The 25,158-nt window shown below is 35.6% G+C and overlaps 1 protein-coding gene across 2 annotated transcripts in view; it reads left to right on the forward strand.

The window, feature by feature from the left end:
- The first annotated feature begins 7,932 nt into the window (after positions 1 to 7,932).
- rerea (arginine-glutamic acid dipeptide (RE) repeats a) overlaps positions 7,933 to 25,158 on the forward strand; it is a 312,621-nt gene continuing 295,395 nt past the window's right edge. The window contains exon 1 of one of the 2 annotated variants that reach the window (XM_062054272.1): positions 7,933 to 8,249. The gene's annotated coding sequence lies outside the window, so the exon portion shown is untranslated. The remainder of the gene's footprint in view (positions 8,250 to 25,158) is intronic. The other variant, XM_062054270.1, reaches the window with a different exon arrangement.

Below are 25,158 nucleotides of genomic sequence, written 5' to 3' on the forward strand. Positions count from 1 at the left end.
TCCAAATTGCGTGGTCACTTCTTGTGTTTAAATAATTTTCTAATAGGGAGAAACCGCAATGAAGAAAACAAACAAGTACATTAATGAATAATTAAAAATTGCATTAATAAAAATAATAAGTAAAAAAATCTAATGTGTATTTGGAGTATGACTGATTGATTGTACACTGAATGGGTCTAAAATAAAATGTAATTAAATAGAATACAAATGGAATTCTTCACTAATGTTTATTCTAAGAAAATTGTGTTCATTTACCATTTAGGGATAACATCCTTTTTATGCAGATTGACTCACTTCTTCTTATAACAATGAAATAGTTAGTTATAGAGCGCTTTTCAAAAACTCAAAAAGATTATTTTCCAAGGTAGAAAACAAAGGAACAGGAAACTGACAAATTTCCAGGGTAGAAAACAAAGGAACAGGAAACTGACAAATGTAGTTTAAAAATACATTAAGCAATCAATAATAAAAGATCATCATTCTCTGTTACAGAATGTGAATGTTTTAAAAAGTCACAAGTTAAAATAAACAGGTGTGTTTACATCACAATTGATATAGGATGAAAATCCTTTGCATTGATTGTGTGAATTGTAGTTAATGCAGTAATTGAGACTTGCGCCATCTAGTGATCAAACTACCACAATACATCCTATTGACCATCTTTTGAGCCTTTGCAGGAAGTTACTTTGCTACAGCAGCCACAGTATAAATATTTTTTTTTAAAAATCAAATTGATAAAATAATGAAATAAAAATGTATTTATTTTTTTGAATGCATGCCCTTAATATAGCCTTACAGTTTTTATAGCTCATTTTTATTACCTATTCTGTGTTGTGTTTTTATGTTGCACGATTGTACCAAGAAACATTCCTAGTTTGTGAACCCGTTCTCAAACAATGGCAATAAAACTATTCTGATTCTGATTCAATTGAAGAATAAATAACCTCTTATGTACGGAGGGCCAAATTGGACAACATTAAATACATACACTTTTAAACAATTACTTAAATGTGACATTAATTAATTAAATAAATACGAATAGTAATGAAATAAATAAATACATTAATGAAACATTGAATAACTACAATTAATGACATAAGTCATTAGTTAGATATTAATTTATTCATTAATTTTTGTCGCATTTGGTCCTCCATACTTTTGTAAATTTTGTATTATCAATCAAATGTCTTTGAAATTATTCCAGGACAAAAAGGACAGTAGATTTTATTTTATTTTATTTTTTTAATTAAATCAACATAAAAACACAAGATACACTTAGTACACCAACCCAAGAACCCCTCCCCCATTTACACTCATTCTCACTCATTCAAACAATATACTGTATATCAGGGGTCACCAACCTTTTTGAAACCAAGGGCTACTTCTTGGGTACTGATTAATGCGAAGGGCTACCAGTTAGATACACACTTAAATAAATTGCCAGAAGTAGCCAATTTGCTCAATTTACCTTTAACTCTGTTATTAATAATAATTAATGATATTTATCTTTGTGGAAACACTGATCATCTTAATGATTTCTCACAATAAATATATATAGAAACAGATAAATATCAATATGCAACACTTTATTTTTATATTTTCTCTAAGTGCACATTTTTCAAATTGAACATTTTCAAATGATCACTTCTAAGACAGTCTTGTGAAATCACAATATCCCATTTTAACTAGCTAGCCACTAACATTTTTTAACAAATCATGAATTACTTTGCACCATGTTTGTACAAATAATAACTCATGTAAAATACAAAAGTAAACTCTCAAATTTTTAAATCATGTCACACTTTGAACTGGACACCAAATCTGTTATCTGTTTCTTTGTCAGTTAGTGGGAAGCCTGGCATTGCATGCTGTTAACTAGTGTGTTGTACTCTGGTGTGTAACTTGACACTGCAACTCTGAGTGAGTCTTGCAGATGTGCATCAGTGAGCGTGTTCTGTGTTTGTTCTTGATGAAGTTCATGTCAGAAAAGGCTGATTCACAAAGATAAGATTTTTCCTCATTGTTTGCGGAACCTTCTTAATCTTTTGGACATATTTTCACAGCAATCTGGCCTTAAGCTTAATTATGATAAATGTAAAATGTTAAGGATCGGAAATCTAAAGGGAACGTCCTTTCGAATGGAATGCAAAGTGCCTGTTTTGTGGACAGATGGACCAGTTAACATACTTGGTGTTGTTGTCCCAGAAAATCTGGAAGATCTAGGCTCAGTAAATTATGATAATCGACTAAGAAAGCTGGACAAAATTATGCAATTATGGAAAGGGAAATCCCTAACCTTGTATGGTAAAATGTCTATTGCCAACTCGTTAATTATTCCTCAATTTATTTATTTGTTTTTGTCATTACCAGCTCCATCACAAAACTTTTTTAAGATTTATGAGCGGAGGGTCTTCGATTTTCTCTGGAACGGCAAACCAGAAAAGATTAAAAGAAAGGTTTTGTACAAAGAGTATGAATATGGGGGCCTGAAACTTCTCAACCTTGAAGCTATGTGTCTGTCTTTAAAAGCATCAATTGTTCCAAAGATGTATTTAAACATTGAGTGGTACACAAATGTCCTGTTGGACAAAAAACATATACTGTATCAAAAGAAATTGTATCCTTTTTTACAAGTGATCCCCTCCCAGAGAGTCTGCTGGGAAACATGGCGGGGTTCATAATAGAAACAATCAACCCATAGTGGTGTTTTCAATTTTATGTGCCAGAAAAAGAGACGATATTTTGCAGCAGTTAATATGGATGAACTCTAATATTATAATAGATGGAAAGCCTTTCTTTTGGAAAAATATGTTTGAAAGAGGAATCATTTTAGTCAATGATATTATCAATGAGAATGGTAAAATTATGAAGTATGATGAACTTAGAGCTATGTATGGTGATGCTTGCTCAAGCTTTTCATTTTATCAACTAACTGGAGTAATTGGGAAAAGATGGAAACAAATAATTAATTATGGAACTACTAAATTATTAGTTTGTAAACCTCTAATAAGAAATTCTAGTTGGCAAAAAGGAACTAAAATAAATAGAAAAATATATAATTTCTATTTAATAAAGAAATCTTTGAAGGCTGCCTCATACAACACAAATGGAAAATGGGAGGACTTTTTTGACTGCCCGTTGCCATGGGATGCCATATTCAAACTAATCTATAAAACCACTATCGATTTGCAAAATCGTTATTTTCAAATTAAAATTATTTATAACTTCTTACCCACAGGAAAAATGTTAAAATTATGGAATATGACAGAGTCAGATGATTGCCGATTTTGTTGTCAGGAGCCTGAATCCACCCTGCATTTGTTTTGGTATTGTCATATTGTGTCTTTGTTTTGGGTGGAAGTTGAAAAAATGTGTTTAAGGATTGGTTTGTTTATGAAGCTTAATGTGGTTTCTGTTATTTTAGGAGAGTTCATTGACAATCATGATTTAGTCAATTTAATTATAGTACTCGATAAAATGTTTATTTTTAAGGCCAAAAACAGATATTCACTTAGTATTACTTTCTTTAAAGCATTTATTCAGTATTTTCTAACTTTAGAAAGTTACATGGTTGAAAACGATAATGATGCCAAAAAACATTAAAAAAAAGATGAGAAGTCCTCAAAGGCTTATTTTGAAAGTATAATTATGTTTATAGATTATATGATATCTGTTGTTGTGTTCCCTAATTTGAGTGACCTGGACATAATCTGGACTGTACATTTATATAATTTATAAACAAAATTATTTTGAAAATGTAATTTTGTTTATAAATTATATGCAATCTGTTGTGTTCCCTAATTTTTTTCTGTGTACATGAATGAAGGTGTGTGTTGCTGAGTCCGACTTGGACATTATCTGGACTGGGCCTGGTTTAAAAAACCTTTTAAACAAATCTAATTTCATTGACCACCTGGGGCCGTACTTATCAAGCTTCTTAGAATTACTCCTAAGAAGTCTGCTAAGAGTTGACTTAAGAGTAAATAAATTATTCGCTGAAAGCTGCACTTAAAAGTTAGTTATCAAGCGTCTTACTCACACTTTCAACGAAGTGTAGGACTGAATCTTAAGTGTCACACTCAGAGCTGAATTACGACATTACTATGTGCCGTAAACGGAATTTTAGGTGACGTCATTTCTGTGTCCATAGAAATTACCAAACACGGAAGGGAATCCCTTGTCTAAGAATAAAGAAATATCTTAGAAATATTTAAGTGGACAATGGGAGTGTATATTTTGACAATAAACTACAAAATAATACAAAACAAACAAACAATATTGGCAATGAATCAAAAATAAATGTTTCCTTTTTGTTGCACCTTTCCTGCTTCCTGCTCCCAGACCGTAACAAAGAGGCAGGGGAGACACTTCTCCAGGATGTATGCTCGGGGCAACACCCTTCACTTTACCCGGCAGTGGGTCTCCACAGCGGACGACTTTAGAGTGAATGATGAGTCCGGCGATTAGTTGCAAATCTTGCTTTATTGATTGCTTGCACACAGCCAATCCAACACAAAACAAACTAGTCCCCGCTCGCACTCACAATACCGCTCCCTCTCTTTTCTTGCCCACACACTCACTGACGTCACTCACCTCACATGCTGTAACCTAGCGTATGTGTGTGCCACACACATACGCTACTCTCATAACATTTTCTTTCCAATTCATTAATTAGGCAACTAATTTGAAACTGGTGTGGGTGGCTCTATATATACTAGTCCACTGCAGCCACATGCAGAAATCAACAAGGCATCGAAAATTATTAAATCTGTGACAAAAATAATACCTGCTCTGTCTAAACGATACCGTTTGATCAGCTGCTCGTCATCAAACAAAGATGAACGTTCGCGCACGTCTCTCGCCTCAGTGCCATCCCCTGCTGGCAACTCCTAACCACTTAAGACACCTCTGAAGGTCTCTTAAATATCGTGGAGAGTAGGAGTGATTCTTAGACTTAAGAACGTTGATAAAAAGCTTTTATTCTTAAGTTTGAGAGTAGGACTAAATTTCGCAAATTTTCAGGACTTAAGTGTAAAATGGCACTCTAAGAAGCTTGATAAGTACGGCCCCTGGTCTGTTGAAGATAAGGCCCTTTTTTAAAAAATAAAATAAAATAATATAAATAAATAAAAAACATTTTCTTGGATAAAAAAGAAAGTAAAACAATATAAAAATAATTACATAAAAAATAGTAATTAATGAAAATGTTAGTGGACCAGCAGCCTATACAATCATGTGTGCTTCAGGGACTGTGTCCCTTGCAGATGTGTTGTCTATGTTGTGGGAACCACAATATTGGTAGCAGAAAGAAATAACCCCTTTTGTGTGAGTGGGTGTGGATGAGTGTGCATGGGGGAGGTTGTTTGGGTTGATGCACTGATTGAAAGTGTATCTTGTGTTTTCTCTATGTAGATTTAATTTAAAAAAAAAAAAAAAAAAAAAAAAAAAAAATTTAAAACAATTTTTTTTTTTTTTTTTTTTTTTTTTAGAACAGGCCCGCGGGCGACTCATCTGGTCCTTACGGGCGACCTGGTGCAATAGAGTTTGCAAGGGATATAGTCAGTGAAGCACACATGATTGCGTGTGCTGCTGGTCCACTAATAGTACTAACCTTTAACAGTTCATTTGACTCATTTTCATTAACTACAAACTGTTTTTATTTTATTTTAGGTTTTTTTAATTTTAATTTAATTTTAAATAAAGGACATAATCTTCACCAGACCAGGTTGTCAATGAAATTATATTTTTTAAAGGGTTCTTAAAACCAGGTGCAGTCCAGATCATGTCACCAACACACACCTTCCTTTATGTACACTCAAATTAGGGAACACAACAACAGATTGCATATAATCTATAAACAAAATTAAAATTTCAAATTAAACATTTATGTACAGTCCAGATTACGTCAGTGCAGGACAGTAGATTTAAAATGTTGGTATCAGCTCACTATACAGTACAGTACAAAGCTACAGACAGTTGATCAAATATGGAAGTATAATTGTCTCATCAACTTATATACTGTATATCAATATGATATTAATGCATATAGATATATTAATAAATATACAAATAAATAAATAATTTGTATAAATAAACGTGTATTTGTAAATCTATTTTTGAGATTTGAAAACATATACAAATAAAATGTATAGATATAAAAATGTGACGTACAAATAAATCAAGAATTTGTATAAATAAACATGAATTTGTAAATATATTTTTGAGATTTGAATATAAATATGCTTGATTTTGGATTTGTATTTGTATTTAATTTGCATGTGTGGATCGCGTTTTTGCCGAGGAGACATTCCCCTATGGAAATAGAATTGTCACTTATATATATCAACATGGTATTAATACATATGCATATATTAATAAATATACAAATACAAATGTGATATATTACAAATGAATAAATAATTTGTATAAATAAATGCGTATTTGTAAATATATTTTTGAGATTTCAAAATATATACAAATAAAATGTATAAATATAAGAAAGTGACATACAAATAAATCAAGAATTTGTATAAATAAATGTGTATTTGTAAATATATTTTTGAGATTTGAATAAAAATATTCTTGATTTTGTATTTGTATTTGTATTGAATTTGCATATGTGAATCGCTTTTTTGCTGATGAGACATTCCTCTGTGGAAGTAGAATTGTCCCATCAACTTATATATATCAATATGATATTAATACATATGCATATATTCATAAATATACAGATACAAATGTGATATACCATGAATTTATTTACGTGGACCCCGACTTAAACAAGTTGAAAAACTTATTGGGGTGTTACCATTTAGTGGTCAATTGTACGGAATATGTACTGTATTGTGTAATCTACTAATAAAAGTTTCAACCAATCAATCAATCAATCAATATACAAATAAATAAATAATTTGTATAAATAAACGCATATTTGTAAATATATTTTTGAGATTTGAAAATATATACAAATAAAATGTATAAATATAAGAAAGTGACATACAAATAAATCAAGAATTTGTATAAATAAATGTGTATTTGTAAATATATTTTTGAGATTTGAATAAAAATATTCTTGATTTTGTATTTGTATTTGTATTGAATTTGCATTTGTGGATCGCTTTTTTGCTGATGAGACATTCCTCTATGGAAGTAGAATTGTCACATCAACTTATATATATCAATATGATATTAATACATATGCATATATTCATAAATATACAAATACAAATGTGATATATTACAAATAAATAAATAATTTTAATAAATAAACACGTATTTGTAAATATATTTTTGAGATTTGAAAATATATACAAATAAAATGTAAATATATAAAAATGTGACATACAAATAAATCAAGAATTTGTATAAATAAACATGTATTTGTAAATATATTTTTGAGATTTGAATACAAATATGTTTGATTTTGTATTTGTATTGAATTAGCATATGTGGATCGCTTTTTTTGCCGATGAGACATTCCTCTATGGAAGTAGAATTGTCACATCAACTTATATATATATCAATATGATATTAATACATATGCATATATTCATAAATATACAAATACGAATGTGATATACCATGAATTGATTTACGTGGACCCCGACTTAAACAAGTTGAAAAACTTATTCGGGTGTTACCATTTAGTACGGAATATGTACTGTACTGTGCAATCTACTAATAAAAGTTTTAATCAATCAATCAATCAATCAATATACAAATAAATAAATAATTTGTATAAATAAACGCATTACTTGTAAATATATGTTTGAGATTTGAAAATATATACAAATAAAATGTATACAATTCTACTTCCATAACAAAGTGCATGCAATTGAACGCACCACGAATACAGTGAGTAGTGTGTTCCCACAATGTTGTGGTATTCTCACTTCTGGCCAGTGGGTGACGATATTTTACCGGCTGAACTTTGGAGAGCCCCTTCAAGTGTTCTCTCACCCCAACATGAAGAAAGATGCTGTCATGCTGCTGAGTGCCTCTCACACACACTAGTCCCAGCATCCCCGGCTACCATTACATTACTCCCTCTTTTTAATTCCAACTCCATCATTTATGACAGCATCGTCTCAAAGGTGCTGCGTTCACGGGCAGACGACCAAAGGCACGCTGCAGCTATAGTGGCTAACTAACGTTGGCTAATTGCTCTGCTTTGCTACTCGCTGCTATTGTTTGTTGTTGCAGCCACTACGCCAAACACATCACAGATGTTGTAGATCAAGCTCCCGAAGGTAAGTGAGCGTCCACTGGTGTCATGTCTCCTTAGTCAAACGTATAACTGCGGTTGTTAGCCACTGGGGCTAATTCGCCTGTTAGCACCAGGCTGGCCAAGTTAGCCTTTGAGACCGGGCTGTCCTGCGCTCTGGAGCGGGTTAGCAATCACAGCTAGCCGGCTAGCTGCTAGCACTGATTGGGGAATGCCAGCGTGGAGCGGTGTATTGTCTGGCTGCAAACTGATCCCTCCCAGCGGTTAGCGTCAAGCACATGCGGCGCAATCATTCCGGCGTGTGTTCAGAACAACGTGTGTGTTTTCAGCTTGTATATAACGCCGATGTAACCCAGCACAGCGAGCTTTTCCCGTTTGAAATGGCATCCACAGTGTGTGTGTGTTCCAGGTAGTAGTCGGAGCCCTTGGAGCCATTGTGATTATTAGCTCACTGCTATCATCATGCTGCCTTTTGTGTGCCAATCTACTGCCTTTCAACTACTTAGAAGGCTAATCCCGTATAGCTGCTTGGGTAATATTGTACTTAATGAAGACTTGAGCTTGTAATATTACAGAGTAAGTGGTCAACAATGAGGACAATTGTAGACTTTGTCAAGATTTAGAAGGCTGTGAAGTTCAAAACAAGCCCTGGTCAATAAGTAGTCATCACTGATGTGAATTTAAGATGATGGTATTCATTATGTTGTTTGTTTTTGGCTGTATGGTAAATGGTAAATGGGTTGTTGTTTTTTTGTTTTGGTTTATTTAGTATTTACATAGTATTGCTATGTTGTCTATTACCATTATTGCTATGTTGTCTGATTGATTGATTGATTGAAACTTTTATTAGTAGATTGCACAGTGAAGTACATATTCCGTACAATTGACAACTAAATGGTAACACCCGAATAAGTTTTTCAACTTGTTTAAGTCGGGGTCCACTTAAATTGATTCATGACACAGATATATACTATCATCATAATACAGTCATCACACAAGGTGATCATCAGAGTATATACATTGAATTATTTACATTATTTACAATCTGGGGTGTGGGATATGGAGGGGGGGGGGGGGTTTAGGTTTGGTTGGTATCAACACTTCAGTCATCAACAATTGCATCATCAGTGAAATGGACATTGGAACAGTGTAGGACTGACTTGGTAGGATATGTACAGCAAGTAGTGGAGAGAGAGAGATCAGAAATCATAAGAAAAAGTGTCTACATTTGATTATTTACAATCCGAAGACGTATGATGAGGAAGGGGAAGGGAGGGGAGGGTGTTAGTTTAGGGTTGAAGTTGTCTGGAGGTGTTCTTTTAGTGCGGTTTTGAAGGAGGATAGAGATGCCCTTTCTTTTACACCTGTTGGGAGTGCATTCCATATTGATGTGGCATAGAAAGAGAATGAGTTAAGACCTTTGTTAGATCGGAATCTGGGTTTAACGTGGTTAGTGGAGCTCCCTCTGGTGTTGTGGTTATGGCGGTCATTTACGTTATGGAAGTAGTTTGACATGTACTTCGGTATCAGGAAGGTGTAGCGGATTTTATAGACTAGGCTCAGTGCAAGTTGTTTTACTCTTGGGTAATATTGTACTTAATGAAGACTTGAACTTGTCATATTACTGAATAAGTGGTCAACAATGAGGACAATTGTAGACTTTGTCAAGATTTAGAAGGCTGTGAAGTTCAAAACAAGCAATGGTCAATAAGTTGTCATCACTGATGTGAATTTAAGATGATGGTATTCATTATGTTGTTTGTTTTTGGCTGTATAGTAAATGGTAAATGGGTTGTTGTTTTTTTGTTTTGGTTTGAAATAGGGACAGATACAGAAACATAGATATCTGAAACAGTCATCCAATGCATGCATCATAGTGTTTGTAGCCAAAGCTAATCTACAACACTTTTGTCCCCAACAACAACACAGATCTAACATCATTAAAATAGGAAAGTAAAAACAATGAGGCAAAGAGGAGTCAATAATTATGATTGATTGATTGATTGATTGAGACTTTTCTTTGTAGATTGCACAGTGAAGTACATATTCCGTACAATTGACCACTAAATGGTAACACCCGAATACGTTTTTCAACTTGTTTAAGTCAGGGTCCACTTAAATTGATTCATGATACAGATATACAATACTTTCATAATACAGTCATCACAAAAGATAATCATCAGAGTATAAACATTGAATTATTTACATTATTTACAATCTCAAGTGTGGGATATGGGGGGGGGGGGTTAGGTTTGGTTGGTATCAACACTTCAGTCATCAACAATTGCATCATCAGACAAATGGACATTGGAACAGTGTAGTACTGACTTGGTAGGATATGTACAGCAAGTAGTGGACACAGAGAGAGAGAGATCAGAAAGTATAAGAAAAAGTGTCTACATTTGATTATTTACAATCCGAAGAGGTATGATGAGGAAGGGGAAGGGAGGGGAGGGTGTTAGTTTAGGGTTGAAGTTGCCTGGAGGTGTTCTTTTAGTGCGGTTTTGAAGGAGGATAGAGATGCCCTTTCTTTTACACCTGTTGGGAGTGCATTCCATGTTGATGTGGCATAGAAAGAGAATGAGTTAAGACATTTGTTAGATCGGAATCTGGGTTTAACGTGGTTAGTGGAGCTCCCTCTGGTGTTGTGGTTATGGCGGTCATTTACGTTAAGGAAGTAGTTTGACAAGTACTTCTGTATCAGGGAGGTGTAGCGGATTTTATAGACTAGGCTCAGTGCAAGTTGTTTTACTCTGTCCTCCACCCTGAGCCAGCCCACTATTACCATTGTTGGTAAATTCATTATTCCTACATTGTTGATACAAATTATTGTTACAGTGTAATAATTATTGTTACCTGTGGTAATGCCACTATGATACAACATCTGTACTATAATCCTTGAACATAGTAAGAGTGAAACTCATGTGAATAATCACTGAATGGAGAACTGGGGGTGGGATTAAATACATTATCTTCTTCCCACTCCCTTTCAGGCAAAACTGGACAATTATGCATTACATACTATACATTACCTTTTGCACTATATTCATTTATATTATTATGTGTTGTCAACTTTGTACTTTTTAATGTCATTGCCTGAAATAAATAAATAAATGAACTTTTTTTTTTTAAATAGGGACAGATACAGAAACATAGCTATCTGAAACAGTCATCCAATGCATGCATCATAGTGTTTGTAGCCAAAGCTAATCTACAACACTTTTGTCCCCAATAACAACACAGATCTAACATAATTAAAATAGGAAAGTTAAAAAAATGAGGCAAAGAGGAGTCGATAATTATGATAATAGTAATAAAACAGACAAAGTGCAAAGTAGATAAAAGCCAATAATAATAATAACAGACAAAGTCCATACCGACAGCCATCAGACTGTATAATGCATATGTTCCTTTTTGACTGTACTTGAATGTATAATAGACTGTATTTATATTATTCACATGTACAAAATACCTAAGTGTTTATAGTTTATTGTGAGCGAACTGTGGTGCTGAATTTCCCCCAGGGATCAATAAAGTACTTTCTATTCTATTGTATTCTAAAGTGCAAACTAGATAAAAGCCAATAATAATAATAACACAGACAAAGTGTAAACTAGATAAGAACCAATAAGTAAAAATTAGTAAACACTAAACATGGGAACACAATTGTTGCTCAACTAGCCCCAATTTTGTTTGTTTTTTGAAAGTGTCAGGTAGAGAGTTCCATAGTTGTACTTGTATAGCGCTTTTCTACCTTCAATGTACTCCAAGCGCTTTGACACTATTTCCACATTCACCCATTCACACACATATTCACACACTGATGGCGGGAGCTGCCATGCAAGGCCCTAACCACAACCCATCAGGAGCTAGGGTGAAGTGTCTTGCTCAAGGACACAACGCGCTGTCCCCATAATAGAGAACATTTTCTGGTCAGGGCCTCTCCTACGGTTAAAAAAACTGGGGCATATATTGTGGAATTTCCTGCTGTTTATCCCCAGATTCTGTTTTATTTTCTTACTTTTGTCTAAATGTGTCCTGTGGTTGGCTGGCGACCAGTCCAGGGTGTACCCTGCTTCTCGCCCCAAGTCAGCTGGGATAGGCTCCAGCTTACCTATTGCCCTAATGCAGTGTTTTTCAACCTTTTTTGAGCCAAGGCACATTTTTTCCATTGAAAAAATCCAGAGGCACACCACCAGCAGAAATCATTGAAAAATTAAACTCTGTAGACAATAAAAAGTTGTTGTCGCAATTGTTGTATATGAATTTAAACCATAACCAACCATGCATTACTATAGCTATTGTCTCAAAGTAGGTGTACTGTCACGACCTGTCACATCACGCCGTGACTTATTTTGAGTTTTTTGGTGTTTTCTTGTGCATAGTGTTTTAGTTCTTGTCTTGCGCTTCTATTTTGCTGGCTTTTCCTGTTTTGTCTGTATTTTCCTGTCGCAGTTTCATGTCTTCCTTTGAGCGCTATTCCCCGCACCTGCTTTGTTTTATCAATCAAGACTATTTAAGTTGTGCGGACGCTATCCTTCTTTGTGGGGACATTGTTGATTGTCATGTCATGTACGGATGTACTTTGTGGACGGCGTCTCTGCTCCACTCGCTGTAAGTCTTTGCTGTCGTCCAGCATTCTGTTTTTGTTTACTTTGCAAGCTTCAATGCCTTTTCTTAGGGGCACTCACCTTTTGTTTATTAGGTGTTTATACCAAGGGTAGATCAGTATGTGATCAATACTAGAGTGATTAGATGGATATTTTTATTTTGTCAAAATCACTTTTTGTAGTTTTTGTTAATGTTTACAAACTCAGTGAATAATTCTCTGGACATGGGAGGACTTTTAAGCCAAAAAGCAGTAGATAGCAGTTGTTACTTTTGTTCAGTTTGTGAACGGTTAATTTATTTTTTGCTCAAACTATTTTTTTTAATATAATACAATAGAATAAGGAAGTAGTTTAAATATTGTGTCGATATTGTTAAACTGTCAATAGCACTTAACATAAATCCATTGAACAATGTGATCGGTATCGGCCGATCTCTCTCATGGATGATTGGTATCGGAATCGGCATCCTAAAACTGATCGGAACGTCCTTAATGAAAATGTTAGTCGCTCCCAAGTTTTGAAGTGAACTGAACTCCAGAGCTGTCAGTGGAGTAACCCTGCTGTATGGTTTTCATGCCAAATCATTCCTTTTTAAAGCAGTGCCATTAAATATAAGGTCAGTCTCGTTCGAGAAAGATAGTTGAATGTCAACGCAACACACACACACACACACACACACACACACACACACACACACACACACACACACACACACACACACACACACACACACACACACACACACACACACACACACACACACACACACACACACACACACACACACACACACACACACACACACACACACACACACACACTTACTGCATTCCATCCCCAAATGCATGGATAATTGCCAATGCAATCCTCATTAAGTTACTTATATTAGACTCTTATTGATGTATCCAAACATGTTAAATGTTAAAATAATATTATTGCACTTTTTCCATGTCATTTGTAGTATTTCTAATCAGACATATGCAGAAAAGGTTAAATTATTAGACAGAATCAGATGTCCTATTCGCTAAAAAGACTAGCAATTTGTGCCATGCTGCCAGCACCATCACCCCTTGTGGCTAAACGAGGAATAGGAAGATATTTAGACTTGTTATGAACTAGGGATATACGATATAAATGATAGAAATTTGGCTGACGATAAAGCTTGATATCTTGATAGTGCATGTTGATGACACATTCTCGCTGTGACAAGCCAATGACCGCCTCCTCAACACACTGTAGCGTTCTTGCTAACATTTCGACACAGTTCAAGTCACTAATCCTCGCCTCCATGGTGACAAATAAAGGCTCAATTCGAATACCCCTCCTCTGCCCTTGTTTTCGCCCGCCTCCTCGGTTTTGCGCATTCACGTCAATCAAGAGGCGTTCAAATTATCTACCAAAGTCAGCTCGCAGACTTCCCTACACTATATAGTGCGAGGAGAAAGATGGTAGACCAAAAAAAACAGAAGCGTACAAATGTAAGTAATAAGCGTAATTAATGGGTTTCATAATAATGGCACTTGTGGCTTTAGTCAGACTTCACAACCTCTGCTACAGCACGTAACTGTTGGCTTCAAACACGAATACACAATGAAACACATTTTACAAATTTTTTTGTACATTTCGCAAAAAAAACTTCTTCTAATTGGTCTTCTTCTGAATGAAGACAGGCGAAAGAAAATAAGAAGATCACAAGCGTGTGACGGCATCTTGAAAGTAGTCAAACATTTGTCGCATCTGCCTTACGTCACTGCTGGCAAACGTCGAGGGTTGATGACATAGCTAGACTCGAGCGACGTCCGTATGCATAGGGGCATATTTGCAATACTTTGCCATTGCACTAGATGCTAGAGCCAAAGGGGAGGGTCAAGTAGGGATTTGAATTGAGCCCAAGTATGTTTCCTACAAGTATCATTATCACTGGAGGACGCGGTATAGTTAAACATGCCACACTACACATCGTAGTAGGATACAAGAAGCCACGCTAAGGCTAGATCTATTGAATGTAAACAGGGTGGACGAATCCATACACATATTGACAATAACAATAGCAAGTATGTATTTGTATATGTGGTTGATACTACATTGATTAGATCGATATTTCTTATCATCACAAACTCTTTTTTTTGTTGTTTGTTTTTGTTTACAAACCTATGAAATTAGTCCCTACAGACAGGTGGAGTTTAATGGCCAGTGTTGGAGCCAAATATCCTTATTTGTTTATATTGTTTTTATTTTATTTTCTCTAAATTGATTGTTGGGTTCAGCATGTTGAATTTCCTTTTCGGCAGATTGCTCCGCCCACTTCCTGTTAAGAACCAGGAAGTGTTGACAAGGAGGGGACTGTTTCTATGGTGCGGTTACCATGGTAGCCTCCTTAAATTGGGTTCAGGTGTGAGCATGGGCAGGGAGATTGGAGGACAAACAGTTTTTGACCGTGTCATGTCGTGTCGTGTCATGTGGTGACAATGCTGTGATAATGTGCCATTCAAGGTTAGCATACTTTGTTATATAAGTTACATTTGATTTAATTTAGATAGCTTGGAATAAACGGATTGTCATATCCAAACACAGTTCTACATTACTGGACATTCTATCATTTACACGCGTAAAACTGGTCAACACAGGTATCAGCCCAAAGGTAAGGGCTGTAAAGCCAGTTATTGCTTATGTTTACTATTTTTTTACTTGAGTATTGACTTTGTTTTGCTCAAAATAAAAAAGGGAAGGAAATTATTTAAATATTTAATTGATCTTATTACACTGCCATCCTGTGTTTTTCATTGAATGATTATTAAAATGTTATCATTAAATGACTTTGAACATTTGAAGTGTAAGTATATCGGTATGACAAGGCCTTTACGTTTTTGAAGTATCGTCGAAAACTGGTATACACTTTTGAAACCGATGAATAAGTGCTTATTACATTTTTACAGAAGTGTAGATAAAAATATGTGAACAACAAAAAGTAACCAGCTACTAACAGTAAATTAATAATAGTTTTAAGAAAAAATGCAACCCGAAATGACACTTGTTACCGCATACTTCAGCAGCCTAATTAGCAGCCTGTGACCTGTTTCATGTATCATTTATATGCCAAAATGATATATTATGTATACTATATTGTAATCGCTGGAGGCTGTAATATATATCACAATATAGATTTTAGGCCATCCCTGTTATGAACCATCATTCACTTAGAACCTTGTTGAGCTTTGACTACAGTATGTATGGCGCCAACTTAGCTAGTAGAGCAAAAAAAAACAAACAAACCAAAAAACGTCACCTATCCTTGTAATGCTTGTGATTTATTTCCCTAGAGTGCCAACAACTCACTTGTTTATTCCAAGCCCTTCCTTCGTCTTTATGGTGACACGGGAGCCTGCCTTTGCCTGCTTGTCAAAGTGTCACAGTGTTAGTCAACACCTACATTAAATTGAATTACTCAAGAGCCTAAAAGCATTGCTTGGTAAATCAGGGCATTACGTTTAATGGCCTTAAACAACCTAACGTGTTTCGCTGTTTCCAATCATTCATGCGTTTTGGCTTCTGCTTGCTTGGTTGCTTGGTAAAGACTGAAACGTTTAATATGTCTGTTTGATAACGGCCGTGTAGGACATTTTACTCTGTTCTATTATGTTGTTTTTTTCGTCAGTGAGACGAAAATCCCCATTTTCAGGCCAGTTCAGGGGGTTAGAAGAGGCCAGGGTGTTTTTATAGTGTTTCAAATTGAGCTCAGGCAGCAGCAGCGGTGAAAATGACGAGTGACACACCCCGTCTACTGAATGTTAATGTGTCCAAGGGCTTGCAGATTAATCATAAGAGAAACGTAATAGCTTTAGTTATTTGCTTTTTAATGATTCATGTCTGTTGGAGTCGTGTCAGCTCCCTGCTAGCATGAATATGTAGTGAATAGAAGGAACGGAAAATACAATCCATTTTCACTACAGTCTGGCACTCTTGAGTATTTGTCGGATGATTTGTCTTTACACACGCTGTGTTTGAATTTCCTCTTACTGTTTTTCACCTAGATGCCATCACTTGGGTGTATTTTTGTTCACCTTCACCCTGAATAGCCGTGATGATTGGCCATTATAATGCTTGGCTGTGGATTCCGAGCTGTGTCAGACTGTGCACAAGGTGCCGTAATAAAGGCGCTGGTGTGGCGACCTGTGTTGTAAAATAGATATTTCACTGTGTGCAATCCAATTGTGCTTGAAAGCAAGGTGACTGGCTGGTGTACTGGCTGCTGAGAGCACTTCTTATACTCTGCACTTTGAAATTATGCTGACAGAAGGTACGCAGTAAATAGTGAAATGTTGTCTCATCAGAAACACAGTCAGGGGCTTCTTACATAAAACCGTTTTGGAATAAAACATGTCATTTTGGTCGCTCACTGACATGACAACGCCGTTTTTGTTAGTAAAAATACTATCTTTTAAAAACCTCAAAGTAGGGCTGGGTGATATGACCTTTTATTAATGTCTCGATATTTTTAGGCCATGTCACAATACATGATATATATCTCGATATTTTGCCTTAGCCTTGAATGAACACTTGATGTATATAATCACACCAGTATGATGATTCTATGTGTCTACATTAAAACATTCTTGTTCATACTGCATTAATGTATGGTAATTTTAAACTTTCATGCAGAGAGGGAAATCACAACTAAGTCATTTTACCAAAACTGTATTTATTAAACAGTTATTAAGCAGTGGCACAAACATTCATGCAATTTCCAAAACAGAAAGTGCAAGATTGTCAGAGATATTTTAAAACAAGCTATGAGTGCACTTTTGTGCATGATGTCACTAAGATGACATACCAAGACAACACTAAATTAAAGTGCAATTTTTGTACAGAACGCCACTACAATAGTTTAAAACAAATAAAGTGCACTTTTGTGCATGATGTCACACAATATATTTCAATAATTGTCAAATAAAAATTAGCTGCATAATAGGAAATCAAATAGTGTATGTCCTTTGCTATGTGGTAGGATACTGCGGACTTTATCTCCTTCTGTTGTTGAAAATTTATTTCATACGGTGTTGATCTGGAAATGGTTGCTTGGGCATTTTGTGGGTGTGGCACCGAACGGCGATGTTGACATGCAGAGTTTCAAGCACTCCTCATTCTCTAGCGGGTGACTTTTCAAATTATGCTACAAATTAGCAGTGCTGCTACTTTTTGTAGCAACGCTTTTGCCGCATACTTGACATATTACGGTTGTCTGTTCAACATCTTACCGCTTGAAGCTAAACCACCGCCAGACGTTGGACCCTGTGCTGTTTTTCTTGGGAATTAATTCTTCCTTCATTTGTTACAAGATTCGCACCTTCTTTCTCTCGTATTACCACTCGCACCGCTCCGCTAGCACCACAGCTAACGTTACCCCTGTCGCTACCTCTCTGCTCCGCAAGAGCGTATGACGTTGCATGCGCGACAGTATGTGACGTATGTAACAAGGTGCGCTTGTTTTATGTCACTGTGTGAAGGAAAGACAAGAAAGCCTGAGAAACGCCTGCAGTGTAATGCCCGCAGCTAAAAGCAACTGCGTGAGAACGTATACTTGAATAACACGATATAATCATTTTCTATATCGCACAGAGACAAACCCGCGATATATTGAGTATATTCGATCTATCGCCCAGCCCTACCTCAAAGTGAAGTTCATCAATCTGGTGTAAACATGCACATATGTGTATGTCACCCAAGATTAAGCATGGGACGATTTTAAATAAACCAAATAATTGAATGATAAATAAAAATGAACTCGATAAATTGCCATATTCGTGTGTTTGTTTTTTTGGTCAGTCTCTTCCAAACAGAGGGTTCACTCTGTGCATCGCTCTCAGCACTGACATGCCATTATTCAATAGCAAAATTAAATGAACGGAGTGAACCCTCTTGTCCTCCATCCAGCCATTGTCTCGGTGGGAGGAGGCTGGACCGCTCGCTGACACGCTGATGCACAGCCAGAGAGCCTCCTCTCTCGTCGTGACTCGCTAGTGAGAAACACCGCAAGGTTACAAAACCTAGGAGGAAAAAAGATGATTGCAAAGCCAAATATCCGGTGTGGGAATATTTCTGCTTCAAACGAGTGAGCAAGATGGGCTCATTAACACAACCGAACGAGCAAGTATGCCCAATTTGTTGGAAAGTGATGGCAAAAAACCCCCATAAAACAACAAAACAAACCACTCGATCCAGTTTTTCCATCTGGGCAAAAAACTGCAGTTCAAGATGTTCACTATTTATTGAAGTGCAAATGTTTGCTAACAGAGATTAAGCGTCAATTATACTTTTATTATTTGTTTACTTATTTAGGATAATTAAAAGTACTTGGCCTTCCAGTAGCAATGGTAGAAAAAAACTAATGAGAACTCAAGGTTTATTGCGTTTGAAAGGATTGGATGGTTGTAAAATGCATTGTCTTTCAAAAAAAGCAAAGAAAGAAAACCTTTTTGCGAGATTCTTCTTTTGTCAACAGGTACTTAATCATCTGTCTTCATACATTTAATTAATACCTGAACATTTAGTTCCATTTCATTTATGCCTAAAATAGTGCTTGTTAGTTTAATGGATTAGTCACAGGATGCTTCATCCTCTTAAGACACATATAAACATAAAACGTCTCACTCAAGTCGATAAATGCAAGTACCCCAGTTTATAGCTATTGTTCACATACAGTATAGACATTAATGAGTTTACTGTCGAGGCCCTTAACTCTATTGCTAAATTAATTGCTACCCAAAACCACAGAATGTGAAAGTTTCTGAGTTTAATTCAACCATGGAGTCTTACCTTGAATAAATTCTCAGCACATTATTAAAGATGATTTGATGTCATGCTGGAGACATTTCTGGCAATTAGCCTTCCTGAAGCACTCTCTGAAACGATGTGTGCATTCATTTTTGCGGTCCAAGATTGGCTCAACCCATCCTACCTTAGTTGCCATTCTGCAATATAATTATAATCATGATAACATAATTAACAAGTAACTTCAGTTGACATATAATGTAATATGTTGACACTATGATTTCAGCGTTAACGGAATCACATAATTGGTCAATAAATGCGGGATCTACTGTTAAACGTGTAATATCACGGACATTTACGTAAATGTGACTGAAATGCTGTCATCGTCCTCAAAACAATCAACCAACCCCTAGAACTTAACAATGCCGGAAAGGCCACTTAAAGCATTAGCTAAGGCTGTGAACAAACTATGAAGCTATTGCTAGCCAGGACTACTCATACTATCGCAACACATTTCATCTGCCTGTGTTGTTGTCAATGACACCACTAAGCTCTAAGTGCAGACAGGACAGCAGCTGTAATAAAAAATAATCGTTTCAAATTTAAAAAAGACTTAAGCACTTTGTACTCATTAATACATTTGCTGATAATAATTGTCCAATGATGTATTGCACCAATAAATGTAAGGGTTTTTGCTATTATTCAATAAACATTTTATAAATTAAAACAGAATTTGGAAACAAATACAACGGATTTAACAGTTAGGGCTGCAGGATTCTGTAAAAAATGTAAATCACAATTTTCTTGCTAAGATTTTTTTTTCGCGATAACCTGGCACAATCTTTTTCACGAAAACAATCACACCCACGTTCAGAAAGCATACTGTTGTTTTATTTAATTGTGTCCTTATACATAGACTCTAAGGGGGAAGCGATTCATCAAGTAATTTCAAGTAAATCGATTAAAAAAATGTGACTACTAAAGCATGACGACTTTTAATGGGGTCCATTGTGCTTGCGTCACCGACGCAGAGGAAGGATAAAGTGGACGCAGTGTTTCCCGTGCATTCATTGATTTAAGGGGGACATTTATAAACAAATAAAATTTGCCTTGCCACAAAATTCCGATCCGCCCTCATTCATAAACAAATTATAGTGAAAGTGTGTATCGCAACTGTGCCATTGTAACACACCTCACACACACACCTGCTTTGCGAGAAACGTAGCAGACGAGATCTGTCATTCTAATTTAGCACCTTTGGCAATATATTTAGCAAATACAGGTATGCATTAGAAGCGGGCGGGGGCGTGTCTTGGTTTGTGCATTTATTCTGAAATCAAATACAAGCGATCACGAAAGATGAAGTATTGCACGCGGAGATCTGCCTCCACAAGACCATGGAGTCTGCATTACCATCACTGTGTTTTGTGCACAAACCTGGCACGTTGTAGAAATAAATACACACAAAAATGGAAAACTACATTAAAAAGGCATATTGTAATGAGAAAGCGCTGAATTGTTGATACTACCATATATGTAATGCGCAATGTTGATACTGCTATATTTGTAATGCCCACTATGTTGATACTACTATATATATATATATATCTATCATATATATATATATATATATATATATATATATATATATATATATATATATATATATATATATATATATATATATATATATATATATATATATATATATATATATATATATATATATATGTATATATATATATATATACGTATATATATATATATATATATGTATATATATATATATATATATATATATATATATATATATATATATATATATATATATATATATATATATATACTATATATATATATATATATATATATATATATATATATATATATATATATATATACGTATATATATATATATGTATGTAATGCCCTATATGTTGATAGTACGATACTTAAAACATATGTTTAACTTTTCTTTATTATTATTTTTATTACATGATAATATCACAACAGAGCTGTGAGTTAAAGATATGGCAAATAAAAACATTTTAACTCTCTAATCAGTAGCTGCTAATTTCTAGCAGCCAATTAAAGGGAGTATGTGTCTCACTTTTGGTTGATGATAAAATATCAAGTAACAATAGCATTTAATGTGCTTCACTGCAGTAGTTTTTAAGTAACTTTTTAGTTTAAACACTACAAAAACTCAAAATATTATGAAGAATTATGTCTTATTTCTAGTCAGCCGGTTTACGTTTAGGGTTCTTATGTAATTTAGTCTTAGTCATTTCAAAAGGAAACCAATTGCTTGTTCATTATTAAGTGAAATGTCTTATTTTCTCTTGTGTACCAATAATTTATCCTTAACCAAGCACAAGTATTTTATCCGATTACTCGATTAACTGAAGGGATTTTCAGTAGAATGATCGATTTACTAAAATATTTGATAGCTGTAGCCCTATTAGACTCCTCGTTGTTTTGTTTTAACTTGCAATGGTTTTTCTTGATGGGATTTTCTTGGTAGAAATGAATAGAAAATACCCAAATAATCCATCAAATTTGTGCAGCTCCACTAACAATATTGTTACACAGAACTGTATATGATTCCAAAAAGGTTTATAGGCATTAATGTGCAAAAACAATAAGAAATAATAAAGCACAAGAATAGTCTTGAATATTTAATTCATGTTTTTTTTGTTGCTTATAAAAATTAATGTTTTTGTGTAAATATTGCATCCTTTGTCAGAGTACTACGTGATGGGCTCGCACAATCAGGGAGGTTCCTTGCACGGTTTCCCCCTAAGTCTTCCTCAATACATGTGCCAAAAGCAGGGTAATTGGCTGTAGCCAAAGCCTGGTGTGGTGTTTTAAGATATTGGACTGGCACGCAGAAGCCACACTAGCAGAATGAGACAAGAACATTCCCACCATATACGCTTCACTGAAACCACAAGCAGCAGCAACCACAGCGGCCCCTTTTCTCTGGCTGATCCCAGCAAGTCAGCAGAAGAAAGATACTGGATGTGTTATAAATATGTTCTTTGTCAGTTTCCCTTCACCTCTCACAAGAGCTGCCTCATATTTCATCCTGGTTTGATTGAGGCCCGGCTTTGCAGCTTTACTATTGTGCCAAAGAGAGCTTTTTGTGAGTTATCAATATGTGCTTCATAGATATATATTAATATAAGGCGGGTGGTATTGTAGACATACGAACAGATGATGTGTTTGTCATAACCGACACAGCACGCATTCCATGGTTTCCAATACTATGTTTAATCAAAATCGAGGCCTCTGCCTGCAAGGTGTTAAATTGTGGAGGCGTTCCCAGATTGCAAATGAAACAACCCCTCAGCCTCTCCAAAAAAAGTATTATAATTTATCTTTTGAAAATGTACACCATTTAAATATATATCTTAAAGTCGTCACTGCTATTTTTTTCCCAGGCATGATCAAAAATAAACTTCATACACATTATATAGATTCACCCGGTCACAACATTGTGTGCACCTGACTCTCCGGTCGATTCAGAAGTGCTTAACAGCAGCTGCTTTTAGCAGCATTTATGTCACTGTATGTCACACGTCTGTGTTATTATGCGCACTCTATGAGGGGGGGAGCTCTTCCCTCTCTCTCTGATTGAGGGCTTGACTTAATGCAGCTCTAGTCAACTGGCGGGCCACATCCGGCTCGCTAAAGCTTTTCATTTGGCCCGCCGAACATCACCCAAATATCTTTGATGAAACCATTAAAACTGGGGTTGATAATTAATGCAGTACTCCAGCGAGGCATGTGCCACAATGAAGCAGCAGTTGGGTAAATAGAAGTCTACTCATTCACCCTGAAAAAAAATCTAAATAATTTGCAAAAATCAGACTTTTTAACAACGACTGGACTACAAAGTATGAATGTTCCGCTCCGAGCAAGAGCTCGAGTCATTGTTTTCTGGCGGACCTTTTAAGTGATGGACACATTGATCCAGACCAGCGGAAACAACGGTTGAAATTCCAGCATGTAAGCTGGAGTTCATTTTTATTTATAGCAACGCACTTCTAACTTCCGGCCATAAATGTGTGTTCGTACTTCCCGTAAACTAACACGTGTGTGTTCTAATCGTGGCACACAGGTAATAGGTAATAGGCAACAAAGATGGCTATTTTTGGACAAATGAGGATTCACAACCTTATCTTTTAAAGCTGAATATATGGATAGCTGGAATATATGAACTGCTGCTTGTAAAAGCTATGTTGTCAAAAATTGCATTCTTACCCAAAATCAACTGGAAAAAAACAACCCCGGCACGCATGACCATCGACGAAGTTATGATAATATTGATCATGATACATGCGGCATGTCATTCTTGTTAGTACAAATACACTGGAATATGATTGTCCATGTTTTTCATTCAGTACAGATTAATGTCCTGTTGCATTGTGTTGTGCATTACAAACCTAAAAGCCATTCAGTTGTTGAAGCAGAAGCTAGCTTGCGGCTAATGCTGTCGTACGGCGACGTGTTACTATGCATCGGTTGGGGACGTCTCTGCGCTACTGACCTGTCTCCGCTCGGGATGGTCTCCTGCTGGCCCCACTATGGACTGGACTCTCACTGTTATGTTGGATCCACTAGGGACTGTACTTAGAGGGGGGGTTACCCACATATGCGATCCTCCCCAAGGTTTCTCATAGTCATTCACATCGACGTCCCTTGTGTGGGCTCTGTGCCGAGAATGTCGTTGTGGCTTGTGCAGCCCTTTCAGACTTTTGTGATTCAGGGCTATATAAATAAACATTGATTGATTGATTGATTGATAAAAGAAAAGTTCCTCAGTGTTCGCTCTTACAATAACAATGTCGCTGCAGCTTTGTTATTATACAGGTTACGGAACGTAAATGAAGTATTGCTGGCAGTTTTTGGATGCGTTTTTAGAGTGATTTAAGGGCAAAATGGATAGCTCCCATTAGCTACATTGCTAGCGACTTAGAACGAGACGATTATTACAAATTAGAAAGCAAAAAAAAACCTAAACTTTTGTTTTCTATTCCCTCATAATGTGAACAATAGGCAACATTTCCAAAAAAAAAAGTGCAGCTGACCTTCAAATAAGCAGGGGGAAAAGGTGGTTATTGAACAAAAAAGCTGTAATTACTTTAACCTTTTCTAGTATGTACAGTGGTCGGCCAGCAGCACACAAGGTCAAATGTTTTTTGAGGAAAGCGAACCCATATAATCAAGGTTGAAAAGAAGCACATTATTTTATTGATTAAAAAAAAGAAAGATCATAAAGCAAATAAAAACCAGGGTACTGCTTGACCACAATGTTGATACAAGTACCAGTGAGGAAACTTAGGAGATCATTTATATAGTTAAAAGAAAGGCCTCTACTTGAATGAATCTGCTATTCTATGGTAAATATAGGAAATATCAGAATGAAAATGACACTTTGTGTTGCTTCTGACCTCTCAGCAACTACTGCAAGACAAGTGTTAACTGTTTGCCTTGTGCATATGTGCAAGTGCAACTGTTAGTAATGTGAGCAACTCAGCGTATTTCATGTAT

Source organism: Entelurus aequoreus, linkage group LG07 (genome assembly GCF_033978785.1).
Source record: "Entelurus aequoreus isolate RoL-2023_Sb linkage group LG07, RoL_Eaeq_v1.1, whole genome shotgun sequence".
NCBI classification, from domain to species: domain Eukaryota; kingdom Metazoa; phylum Chordata; class Actinopteri; order Syngnathiformes; family Syngnathidae; genus Entelurus; species Entelurus aequoreus.